Here is a 12,744-nt window from a genome sequence, read left to right as displayed (position 1 = left end):
TAACTTTGTTAAATTGAGAGCTTATGTAGAGTTTCTTTTGCCTTTAGTCTTACAGACTCCCCTCATTTCTTTCTTTTTTTTTTTTTTTTGAAACAGAGCCTTTCTCTGTTGCCAGGCGCCAGGCTGGAGTGCAGTGGTGCGATCTCGGCTCACTGCAACCTCCGCCTCCCGGGTTCAAGCAATTCTCCTACTTCAGCCTCCCGAGTAGCTGGGACCACAGGCATGCTCCACCACGCCCAGCTAATTTTTATATTTTTTAGTAGAGACGGGGTTTCGCCATGGTCTCAATTTCTTGACCTCATGATCCGCCTTCCTTAGCCTCCCAAAGTGCTGGAATTACAGGCGCAAGCCACCGTGCTGGGCCAGACTCCCCTCATTTCTATAGCTACTTAAGAACTTTTTTCCCACACCTTTCAATGAAGTTATTTCATATATTATTACCGTTAAATTGTTTTGTCACATTCTAAATTTCATCCCTGGGATCCCTCAACCTTTTAAATTAAAAAAAAAAAAGTGTATATATTAAGATCCACTTTTTGCACTGTAAAATTCTATGCGTTTTGACAAACATGTAGTATCCTGTATATACCACTATCATGCAGAATAGTTTCACTGTCCTGCAAAGTCCCTGGTGGTTCAAATATTCAACCCTCTGAACCCCTGGCAACCACTGAACTTTTTATCATCACTGTCGTTTTGTGTTTTTCAGGAAGTCATATAATTAGAATATTGCAGTATGTGATCTTTTCAGAATGGCTTCTGTCACTTAGCAATTTGCAGTTAAGATTCATTGATGTCCTTTTGTAGCTTGATACCATTTCTTTTTAATCGCTGAATAACATTCCACTTCATTGGCATACCACCGTATGTTTATTTACCCATCTAAGGACATCTTGATTGCATCCAGTTTTGGGGATTATGAGTAAACCTGCCATAAATATTCACATGCATGAATGTGAATAAATGCCAGACCCTTTAATTTGGTCTGGCATTTTTGAAATTTATGCTTACTTTTTCACTTTAAAAAAATTGCCTTTTAATAAAAGGAATATATACTCATTATAAAATATATTTTAAATGTGAAATATAATGAAGAAAATAAGAAAAAACACTCATCATCAGAGATAACCACTATTTTTTTTTTCAGACGGAAGTCTCTTTCTGTCGCCCATGCTGGAGTACAGTGGCACGATCTTGGCTCACTGCAGCCTCCGCCTCTCAGGTTCAAGTGATTCTCCTGCCTCAGATTCTCCAAGTAGCTGACATTACAGACTCATACCACCATGCCCAGCTAATCCCGATTAATTTCTATATTTTTAGTAGAGATGGAATTTCACCATGTTCTCTAGGCTGGTCTTGAACTCCTGACCTCAAGTGATCCGCCCACCTCAGCCTTCCAAAGTGCTGGGATTATAGGCATGAGCTACTGTGCCAGGCCAGAGATAACTACTATTTTATTTGTGTGTATATATATATATATATATTTCCACTTTTATTTTAGATTCACTTGGTACATGTGCAAGTTTGTTACCTGGCTATAGTGTGTGATGCTGAGATTTGGAGTATGAATGATCCCAACCACCAGGTACTAAGAATAGTACCCAACAGTTAGTTTTTCAAGCTTTTTCTCCCTCCGTTCAACACTAGTGGACCCCAGTGTCTATTGTTGCCATCTTTATGTCCATGAGTACCTGATGTTTAGCTCCCACTTATAGGTGAGAACACATCGTCTTTGATTTTCTGTTTCTGTGTTAATTCACTTAGAATAATGACCTCCAGCCACATCCATGTTGCAGCAAAGTACATGATTCTGTTCTTTTTCTTGTTGTATGCTATTCCATTGTGCATATGTACCACATTTTCTTTTTCCATTCCACTAAGGATGGGCACCTAGGTTTATTCCCTGTCTTTGGTATTGTGAATAGTGCTGCAATGAACATGTGAGTCCATGCATCTTTTTGGTAGAACAATTGGTTTTCTTTTGGATATATTCCCAGTAATGGGATTGCTGTGTAGAATGGTAGTTCAATTTTAAGTTCTTGAATAAATCTCCCAACAGCTTTCCACAGTGGCTAAACTAATTTACATTCCCAACAATGGTGTATAAGCATTCCCTTTTCTCTGCAGCCTCACTAGCATCTGTCATTTTTTGACTCTTTATTAGCCGATCTGACTGGCATCAGATGGTACCTCATTGTGGTTTTGGTCTGCGTTTATCTGATATGACAACGAGCATTTTTTTATGACTTTGTTACCCACTTGTATATCTTCTTTTGAGAAGTGTCTGTTTATGGCTTTTACCCATTTTTTTTTTTTTTTTTTGAGACAGAGTCTGCTCTGTCACCCAGGCTGGAGTGCAGTGGTATGACCTTGGCTCACTGCAACCTCCACCTCCTGTGTTCAAGCAATTCTCCTGCCTCAGCCTCCCGAGTAGCTGGGATTACAGGTGTGTGCCTCCATGCCCGGCTAATTTTTGTATTTTTAGTAGAGAATGGGGTTTCACCATGTTGATCAGGCTGGTCTCGAACTCCTGACCTCATGATCTTCCCACCTCAGCCTCCCAAAGTGCTGGGATTACAGGCATGAGCCACCACGCCTGGCCATCTTTCACCCATTTTTAATGGGTTTATTTTATTTTATTTTTTGATTGTTTGATTGCTTAAATTCCTTATAGATTTTGGCTATACCTTTGTTGGATGCATAGTTTGCAAATATTTTCTCCCATTCTGTAGGTTGTCTGTTTACTCTGTTGTTAGTTTATTTTGCTATGCAGAAGCTCTTTAATTAGACCCCGCTTGTTAATTTTTGTTTTGTTGGAACTGCTTTTGAAAATGAGGACATGAATTCTTTCCCAAGGTCTGTGTCCAGAATCATGCTTCCTGGGCTTTCTTCTAGCAATCTTAATAGTTTGAGGCCTTACGTTTAAATCTTTAATCCAACATAAGTTAATTTTTTTCTATGCTCAAAGGTAGCATGGTCCATCTTTCTGCTTATGTTTAGCCAGCTATTTCAGCATCATTTATTGAATAGAGAATCCATTCTCCATTGATTATATTTGTTGACTTTGTCAAAGATTAGATAGCTCTAGGTGTGAGGCCTTATTTCTAGTCTTTCTAACCTATTCAGTTGGTATATGTGTGTGTTTTCTATCAGTTTCATGCTGTTTTGGTTACTGTAACCTTATAGTCTGAAGAGGGTTAACATGATGCCTCTGGCTTTGTTCTTTTTGCTTAAGATTGCTTTGGCTATTCGGGCTCTTTTTGGGTTCCATATAAATTTTAGAATAGTTCTGTCTAATTCCATGGGAAAAAAATAATATTGGTAGTTTGATAGGATTTTGTGGATTGCTTTGGACACAATAGCCATTTTAATATTGATTCTTCCAATCCATAATCGTGGAATGTTTTGTCTTTTGTTTCATCAACGACTTAGCGGTTTTATAGTTCTATAGAGATTTTTTACCTCCTTGGTTAAATGTATTCTTAGATAGTTTCTTTTTGTTGCATTTATTATAAATGGGATTACATTTTTGATTTGGCTCTCAGCTTGAACTGTATTGGTATACAGAAATGCTGCTTGTTTCTGTACATTGATTTTGTATCCTGAAATTTTGCTGAAGTCGCTTATCAGTTCCAGGAGCCTTTTGGCGGAGTCTTAAGGATTTTCTAGATAGAGAGTCATATTGTCTGTGAAGAGAGATAGTTTTGTTTCTTCTTTTTCTATTTGGATGCCTTTTATTTCTTTCTCTTGCCTGATTGCTCGGGTAGGACTTCCAGTAGTAGTGGTGAGAGTGGGTATCCTTATCTTGTTCCAGTTCTCAAGGAAAATACTTCCAGTTTTTGTCTATTTAGTATGATGTTAATTGTGGGTTTGTCATGGATGACTGTCATTATTTTCAGGTATGTTTCTGTAATGCCTAGTTTATCGATGAGTTTTTTTTTTTTTTTAGATGAAGGGATATTAGATTTTATCAAAAAGCCTTTTCCCTGTCTAGTGAGATGATCATATGGTTTTTGTTTTTGATTCTGTTTATGTTGTGGATGATATTTATTGATTTCTATATGTTGTACCAAACTTGCATCTCAGTAATGAAGCTTACTTATTCATGGTGAATTAACTTTTTGATGGGCTGTTTGCTAATATTTTGCTGAGGATTTTTTTTTGGTCTACATTCTTTAGGGATATTGGCCCGTAGGATTCTTTTTGTTGTGTCTTTGCTTGGTTTGGTATCAGGGCAATGCTGGCTTTGTAGAATAAGTTGGGGAGGAGTTTATTCTATTTGATTTTTGGAAATAGTTTAATGAAATTGTTTCCAGCTCTTCTTTGTATGTCTTTTGAATTCAGCTATGAATCCTTCTCATCCAGTGCTTTATTATGTTTGTAGGTTTTGTATTACTGGTTAAATTTTGGAACTCGATATTGGTTTGTTCAGTGTTTCAATTTCTTCCTAATTCAATCTTGGGAGATTGTGTTTCCAGTAATTAATCTTTTTTTTCTACATTTTCTAGCTTGTATGTGTAGAGGAATTTTTAATAGTTTCTGAGGATTTTCTTTTGTATTTCTGTGGGATCAGTTATAATGTAATTTTCGTTGTTTCTGATTGTTTGGATATTCTCTTTTTTTCCTTGGTAATCTAGGTAGCAGCCTGTCATTTCAAAGAACCAACTTTTGGTTTTGTTGATTCTTTGTATGAATTTTTTTGTTTCAATTTTATTCAGCTCCACTGTGGTTTTAGTTATTTCTTTTCTTCTGCTTTGGGCTTCAGTTTTTTCCTTGTTTTTCTAGTTCTTCTAGGTGTGATGTTAGATTGTTGATTTGAGATCTTTCTAACTTTCGTGGTAGGCATTTAATGCTGTAAATTTTCCTCTTAAAACTGCTTTTATTACATCCAGAGATTCTGGTGTGTTCTGTCTCTGTTTTCATTTATTTCAACTAATTTTTTTTTATTTTTACCTTGATTTTATTGTTTATTCAAAAGTTATTCAGGAGCACATTGTTTAATTTTTATGTAATTGAGTGACTTTGAGAGATTTTCTTGGTATTAATTTCTATTTTTATTCCATTGTGGTACAAGAGTATAGTTTGTATAATTTTGATTTTTTTAAATTTAATAATACTTGATTTATGGCTGAGCATATTGTTAATCATAGAATATGTTCTATCTGCAGATGAGAATGCATATTCTGTGGCTGATAGGTGGAATATTTTGTAGACCTCTATTAGGTCCAATTGGTCAAATGACTAAAGTTCAGAATCTGTTAGTTTTCTCTCTCAACAATCTGTCTAATGCTGTCTTTGGAGTGTTCAAGTTTACTATTATTATTATTGTGTGTCTTTGTAAGTTTATTTGTAGGTCTAAAAGTCCTTCTTTTATAAATTGGGATTTTCCAATGTTGAGTGCATATATGTTTAGAATAGTTAAGTCATCTTGTTGAATCAAGGCCTTTATTATTATGTAATGTCCTTTTTCTTATTGTTAAAGTCTATCTTACCTGATACAAGAATAGTGATGTCTGCTCTTTTTGGTTTTCCATTTATGTTGTAATACTTTTTCAACTCTTTACTTTGAGCCTTTGGGTATCATTACATGTGAGATGGGTCTCTTCAAAATAGCAGATGGATGCCTCTTGTTTTTTATCCAACTTGTCACTCCATGCCTTTTAGGTGAGATATTTAGACCATTTACATTCACGGTTAATGTTGATTGTGAGGTTTGATTCTATCATGAGATTGTCAGCTGATTATAGTTTCTATTCAGTTTTGCTTTATAGAGTCTGTACTTAAGTATATTTTTGTGGTAGTGGGTGTGATACTTTGCTTTCCATGATTAGAACTCCCTTCAGGATCTCTTGTAAGTATGGTCCAGTAGTAACAAATTTTCTTAGTGCTTGCTTGTCGGGAAAATATTCTATTTCTCCTTAGATATGAAGCTTAGTTCGCTGGAATATGAAATTGTTTTTTGGACTAAAAATGCTGAAAATAGGCCCCACATCTCTTCTGGCATATAAGGTTTCTGCTGAGAAGTCCACTGTTAGCCTGAGGGGATTCTCTTTTTATGTGATCTACTCTTTTTCTCTAACTGCTTTCAAGATTTTTTCTCTATTGTATACCTTGAACATTCTGGTTACTGTATGCCTTTGTGTTGTTTACTGTCTCACAGGTGTTCTCTGGATTTCTTGTACCTGGATGTCTACTTCTCTAACAAGATAATGGAAATTTTCTTCAATTATTTCCTCAAATATATTTTTCAAGTTGTTTGCTTCTTCTCTTTTTTCCTCAGGAATTACAATAATTTGTAGATTTGGTCATGTTGCATAATCCCATAGTTCTTGAAGGCTTTTCTTATTTAAAAATATTACTTCTTCATTTTTATCAGACTGGGTTATTTCAAAAGACCAATCTTCAAGCTCCGAAATTCTTTCTTCTGCTTGGTCCAGCTTATTAATAAAGCTTTCAGTTGTATTTTCAAATTCCTTAAGTGAGTTTTTCAATTTGAGAAACTCTGATCTATTTCTTTTTAAGATATTTATCTCTTCCTTCGTTTCCTGAGTTGCTTTAGAAGTTTCTTTTTTACTGATTTTCAACCTTGCCTTGCATCTCATTGAGCTTTCTTGCCATCTATGTTTTGAATTCTTTTTTTTTTTTTTTTTTTGAGACCAAGTCTTTCATTGTCACCCAGGCTGTAGTACAGTGGTGCGATCTCGGCTCACTGCAATCTCCACCTCCTGGGTTCAAGCAATTCTCCTGCCTCAGCCTCCCGAGTAGCTGGGACTACAGGCATGCACCACCACGCCCAGCTAATTTTTTTGTATTTTTAGTAGAGATGGGGTTTCACCATGTTAGCCAGGATGGTCCTGATCTCCTGACCTCGTGATCCGCTTGCCTCTGCCTCCCAAAGTGCTGGGATTACAGGCATGAGCCACCATGCCTGGCCATGTTTTGAATTCTTTATCTGTCACTTCTGAGTTTTCATTTTGGTTAAGGACCATTGCTGAAGGACTGGCGCAATCTTTTGGTGGTGTCACTACAGTCAGATTTTTCATAGTGCTAGGATTCTTTTGCTGGTTCCTTTTCATTTGGAGATGCTGGCACTTCTAATTTTGTGATAAGTTTTTTCTTTCCCTATATTTTAACTACCCCCCCTCCGCCCCGATTGTAGAGAATGCTAGGTAAGGTCTTTTGGCTTTGCTTCTATAGCCCTGTGCACTTCTTTCAGGAGGCTTTATATTGGGCTGTGCAGTTTGTCCTACAAGCCTGTAGGTGGCACTTATAGGTAAGAGTCAGCTGTAGCCAAGGAGGCTGGGTATATACTTAATCCTTGTTTACTGGCAGAAGCTGTTTGTTGCCTCAAGCATTGGGCTGATTTGTACACTGCACAGAGATCTGAGATCCCTGCTTAGCCCTAGTGGGGTGGGAGCCATGAATGGTGAAGCCAAACTGGGCAGTTCCACCTGCTAGTCCCTGATGGCATGCACAAGCACTAGTGCCAAGGGAAAGTACAGTGAGTGGCCAGCAGGCTCCCAGAGGTTTGCTTAGGCATGGAGCCGGGAAACCTCTTTGGCTCCAGATATTCTTCATGTGGATAAGCGGTGGCCTAAGCTTCTATTCCAAGAGAGTGAGTGCTCTAGATGCCTGGTGATCTGCCTGGGCATGAAGCAGACAGAGCCTTACTGCATCAAGGTCTATGTCCATGGAGGGTGGGATGGCTCAGGCTGCTGAACCAGGCAAATGGGTGCTTCAAATGCCTAGAGATCTGCCTGGGTGTGGAGCAGAGAGAGCCCTGCTAAACCATGCTCTATGTTCAGGAAGGATGGGGCAGTTCAGGCTGCTGTACCAGGTGAACAAGTGCTCTTAATGCTTGGAGGTTTGCCTGGTCATGGAGAAGAGAGAGCCACACTGCACCAAGATCTATGTCTGAGAAGGGTGGGGTGGTTCAGGCTGCTGAATCAGGTATACGAGTGTTCCCTATGCCTGGAGTTCTGCCTGGTTGTGGAGCAGAGAGGCTTCTCTGCACCGTGATCTCAGAGGAGTAGGATGGTGGACCCAGAAATGGCACATGCAAATCAGTTTCAGGTTGTCAAGCAGTCCCTGGCTGCATCTCACTGCCCAGGAGAAACTACAGCTGTAATAATTCTCCTACCATCCCGACTAGTAAGAGGGACAGCACAATTCCAGCACCTACTGCTGAGGAGCTTTCCACAGTTCTGTCTGTGGAGGCCCATATCCTGCTCCAGAGCAGGTATTCCAGTCTCTGGCCCTAGACTGAAATGCCTGTGCAGACATGCTGCTGGGTCACCAAGGAATGACTGAGTTTGTATGTACTCGTATTAAAAGTGGCATCCTGCTCTCAATTCTGGGTCTGGGAAAATGTCCACAGCTTTTCCCAATGTCTTTGCTCATAGTGTCTCCAATCTCTTTCCTCACCCACATTCAATTCCTAGATTTCAATTTGAGCAAGGGGAAAGTAAGGGGAACATGTTAACACTTTAGTTAACATATACGTATTTTTTTTTCCAAGTCAGTAAATAGAGATTAGCTTCATTCCAGTAGTTACATAATAATATTATATGAGAAATATTTCAACGCATGAATATACCATCATTTATTAATCTCCATTAATGAACCTTTAGGCTATTGCTCTAAATTTGGTGATAAACATGGCTCTGGTTGTTATAATTTTACATTCAACTTAAGTAATTTCTTTAGTTATTTTTGTTAGATAAATTTCTAGAAATTAAATTCTAGGTAAAAATGTTTGGACATTTAAAAAATAGTTAATACCAAATTGTCCTTTAGAATGGCTATAGTCATTTAGACCCTGACCCCCCAAAATGTAGAATTCCTATTTCTTTCCCAACATTGGATTCTGCGAGAAGTTGTATTAAATATGTAGAATGATAGAGGAAGAATTAAGATTCTGGCAGAATTGTATTTTCTCATCAAGGGATATGATAAGTTTCTACATTTCTCTTATGTCCTTCAGTTAAGTTTTATAGTGTTCTTTATATATTTTTTGTAGCTTTATGTTGTTAGGGTTTCTTAGGATTAGCTCTAGATATCTTATAGCTGTTGGTGATAATGGCAACTTTTCTCCTTATTACATTTTCTACTTGGTTATTGCTAGTATATAGAAATGTTGATATTCATTGATTGAATTTATCTCTCTTATTTTCCTTTTTGTATTATATTATAGCTTTCAGAACAGTGTTGTCTATTAGAGTGAAAAGGAAACATCCTTTTGCTTATATTAGAAATGAATTTCGTATTTTAATTTTAGTATAATATATTTGCACTTGAGTTCACATAAATGCTATTTGTAAAATAATTTACTTTTTGAAATTCCACAGTTACATTTTTTTTTTCAAATTAGGGAGATACTCAATTTTATTAAAAGTTTTTGGTTATCTATCAAAATAAACATATATATATATATATCTACACACACATACATAAAATATATATACTTTCTTTTTTGACATATTAATGTGTTAAATTAGTTTCTTAGTATGTTGACTCATCCTTGTGCTCTTGACCTAAACTTCGTCATGGGGTCTTATTCTTGAAGTATATTCCTATGTTTGATTTGCTATATTTCATTTGGAATTTGTGCAGTAAAATATTTTTTTGCTTTGTTCTTAATTATCATCTTATGTGCACCAGGTTTTTACCAACTGCTTACATTCATACATGAAGGTTAATCAGTATATAGGTGGTATGGGAAACTCAGAATTCACAAAAGTCAGTGTTCAGTACACTTCTCCCTTTTTCCCTGAAATCCAGCTAAATAATCTATGCAGGAGTGTCACAGGCAACAAACCCCAGTTAAATATTTGAGGGCCAACGGGAGGATACAATGATCTGCTACTCTGAATGGTATTTTAATGACTTTTAAACTTTTAAAGTTTAAAAGACTTTATTCCTCAAATCTTCATATTTTTGTTATCTCTAACATTTTCTTTTCTTTCTCTTTTTAACCATTGTTTTAGGTACAGGGGTACAAGTGCAGGTTTGCTATATGGTTAAATTGCATGTCACAAGGGTTTGGTGTACAAATTATTTTGTTAACCAGGTAATAAGCATAGTATATGATAGGTAGTTATTGGATCTTCACCCTCCTCCTACCTTCCACCCTCAAATAGGCCCTGGTGTCTTTTGTTGCCTTCTGCGTATCCATGTATACTCAGTGTTCAGCTCACATTTATAAATGGGAATATGAAGTATTTGGTTTTTCTGTTGCCACATTAGTTTGCCTAGGATAATGGCCTCCAGCTCCATCAATGTTGCTGGAAAAGACATGGTCTCATTTTTTTAATGGCTGTGTAGTATTCCATGAGGCATATGTACCACATTTTCTTTATCTAAACTACCATTAATGAGAATTTAGGTAAATTCCATGTCTTCGCTATTGTGAATAGTGCTGCAATGAACGTATGTATGCATGTGTCTTTATAGTAGAATGATTTATAATCCTTAGGGTATATACCCAATAATGGGATTTCTGGGTAGAATGGTAGTACTTTTTATGTTGAGAAAACACCAAACTTCTTTCCACAATAGATGAATTGATTTGCATTCCCACCAGCAGTGCATAAGCCTTCAATTCTCTACAAGCTTGCCAGCATGTGTTATTTTTTGATTTTTTAAAAGTAGCCATTATGACTGCTTTGAGATGATATCTCATTCTGATTTTCAGTTGCATTTTCTCTAGTTGTTAGTGATGTTGAGCATTTTTTTCATATGCTTGTTGGCTGCATGTATGTCTTTTTTTTTTTAGAATCTCATGTCCTTTGCCCATTTTTAATGGAGTTCTCTGTTTATTGCTTGTTGATTTGTTTGATTTCCTTATAGATTCTGGATATTAAACCTTTGTCAGATGCATAGTTTTCAAACATTTTCTATGATTCTCTAGGTGGTCTGATTACTCTGTTGATAATTTCATTTGCTATGCAGAAGCTCTTTAGTTTAATTAGATCCCATTTTTAAATTGTTTTTTGTTATACTTTAAGTTCTAGGATACATGTGCAGAAAGTGGAGGTTTGTTACATAGGTATATATGTGCCATGGTGGTTTGCTGTGCCTATCAACCTGTCATCTACATTAGGTATTTCTCCTAATGCTATCCCTCGCCTAACCCCTTACCTGCCGACAGACCCAGGTAAGTGATGTTCCACTCCCTGGGTCCATGTATTCTCATGGTCAGCTTCCACTTATGAGTGAGAATGTGTGGTGTTTGGTTTTCTGTTCCTGTGTTAATTCGCCGAGAATGATGGTTTCCAGCTTCATCTATGCCTCTGGAAAGGACATGAACTCATCTTTTTTTATGGCTACATAGTATTCCATGGTGTATATGTGCCACATTTTCTTTATCCAGTCTATCATTGATGGGCATTTGGATTGGTTCCAAGTCTTTGCTGTTATGAACAGTGTTGCAATAAACATATGTGTGCATGTGTCTTTATAATAGAATGATTTATAATCCTTTGGGTATATACCCAGTAATGGGATTGCTGGGTCAAATGGTATCTCTGGTTCTAGATCCTTGAGTAATCACCACACTGTCTTCCACAATGGTTGAACTAATTTACACTCCCACCAGCAGTGAAAAAGCCTTCTTATTTGTCCACATCCTCTAGAGCACCTGTTGTTTTCTGACTTTTTAATGATCGCCATTCTAACCGGCATGAGATGGTATCTCATTGTGGATTTGATTTGCATTTCTCTAATGATGAATAATAATGAGCTTTTTTTCATATGTTTGTTGGCCACATAAATTTCTTCTTTTGAGAAGTGTCTGTTCATATCCTTCACCCAATTTTTGATGAAGTGGTTTGTTTTGTTCTTATAAATTTGTATAAGTTTTTTCTAGATTCTGGATATTAGCCCTTGTCAGATGGATAGATTGCAAATTTTTCTCCCATTTTGTAGGTTGCCTGTTCACTCTGATGATAGTTTCTTTTGCTGTGCAGAAACTCTTTAGTTTAATTAGATCTCATTTGTCAATTTTTGCTTTTGTTGCCATTGCTTTTGGTGTTTTACTCATTAAGTCTTTGCCCATGGCTATGTCCTGAATGATATTGCCTAGGTTTTCTTCTTGGGTTTTTATGGTTTTAGGTCTTATGTTTAAGTCTTTAATCCATCTTGAGTTAATTTTTGAATAAGGTATAAGGAAATGGTCCAGTTTCAGTTTTCTGCATATGGCTAGCCAGTTTTCCCAACACCATTTATTAAATAGGAAATCCTTTTCCCATTGCTTTTGTCAGGTTTCTCAAAGATCAAAGGGTTGTTGATGTGTGCTGTTATTCCTGAGGTATCTGCTCTGTTCCATTGGCCTATATATCTGTTTTGGTACCACTACCATGCTGTTTTTGTTACTGTAACTTTGTAATATAATTTGAAGTCAGGTAGTATGATGCCTCCAGATTTGCTCTTTTTACTTAGGATTGTCTTGTCTATACAGTCAAATAGACAAGACACTTTCTGGTTCCATATGAAATTTAAAGTAGTTTTTTTCTAATTCTGTGAAGAAAGTCAATGGTAGCTTGATGGGATAGCATTGAATCTATAAATTACTTTGGGCAGTATGGCCATTTTCACAATATTGATTTTTCTTATCCATGAGCATGAAATGTTTTTCCATTTGTTCGTGTACTCTCTTATTTTCTTGAGCAGTGGTTTGTAGTTCTCCTTGAAGAGGTTCTTCACATCCCTTGTATGTTGTATTCCTAAGTATTTTCTTCTCTTTGT

The sequence above is a fragment of the Aotus nancymaae genome, unplaced genomic scaffold, assembly GCF_030222135.1.
Source record: "Aotus nancymaae isolate 86718 unplaced genomic scaffold, 86718_ANA_hifiasm-v0.15.2.pri h1tg000058l, whole genome shotgun sequence".
Lineage (NCBI taxonomy): Eukaryota > Metazoa > Chordata > Mammalia > Primates > Aotidae > Aotus > Aotus nancymaae.
Note: the sequence above shows the minus strand (reverse complement) of the source record.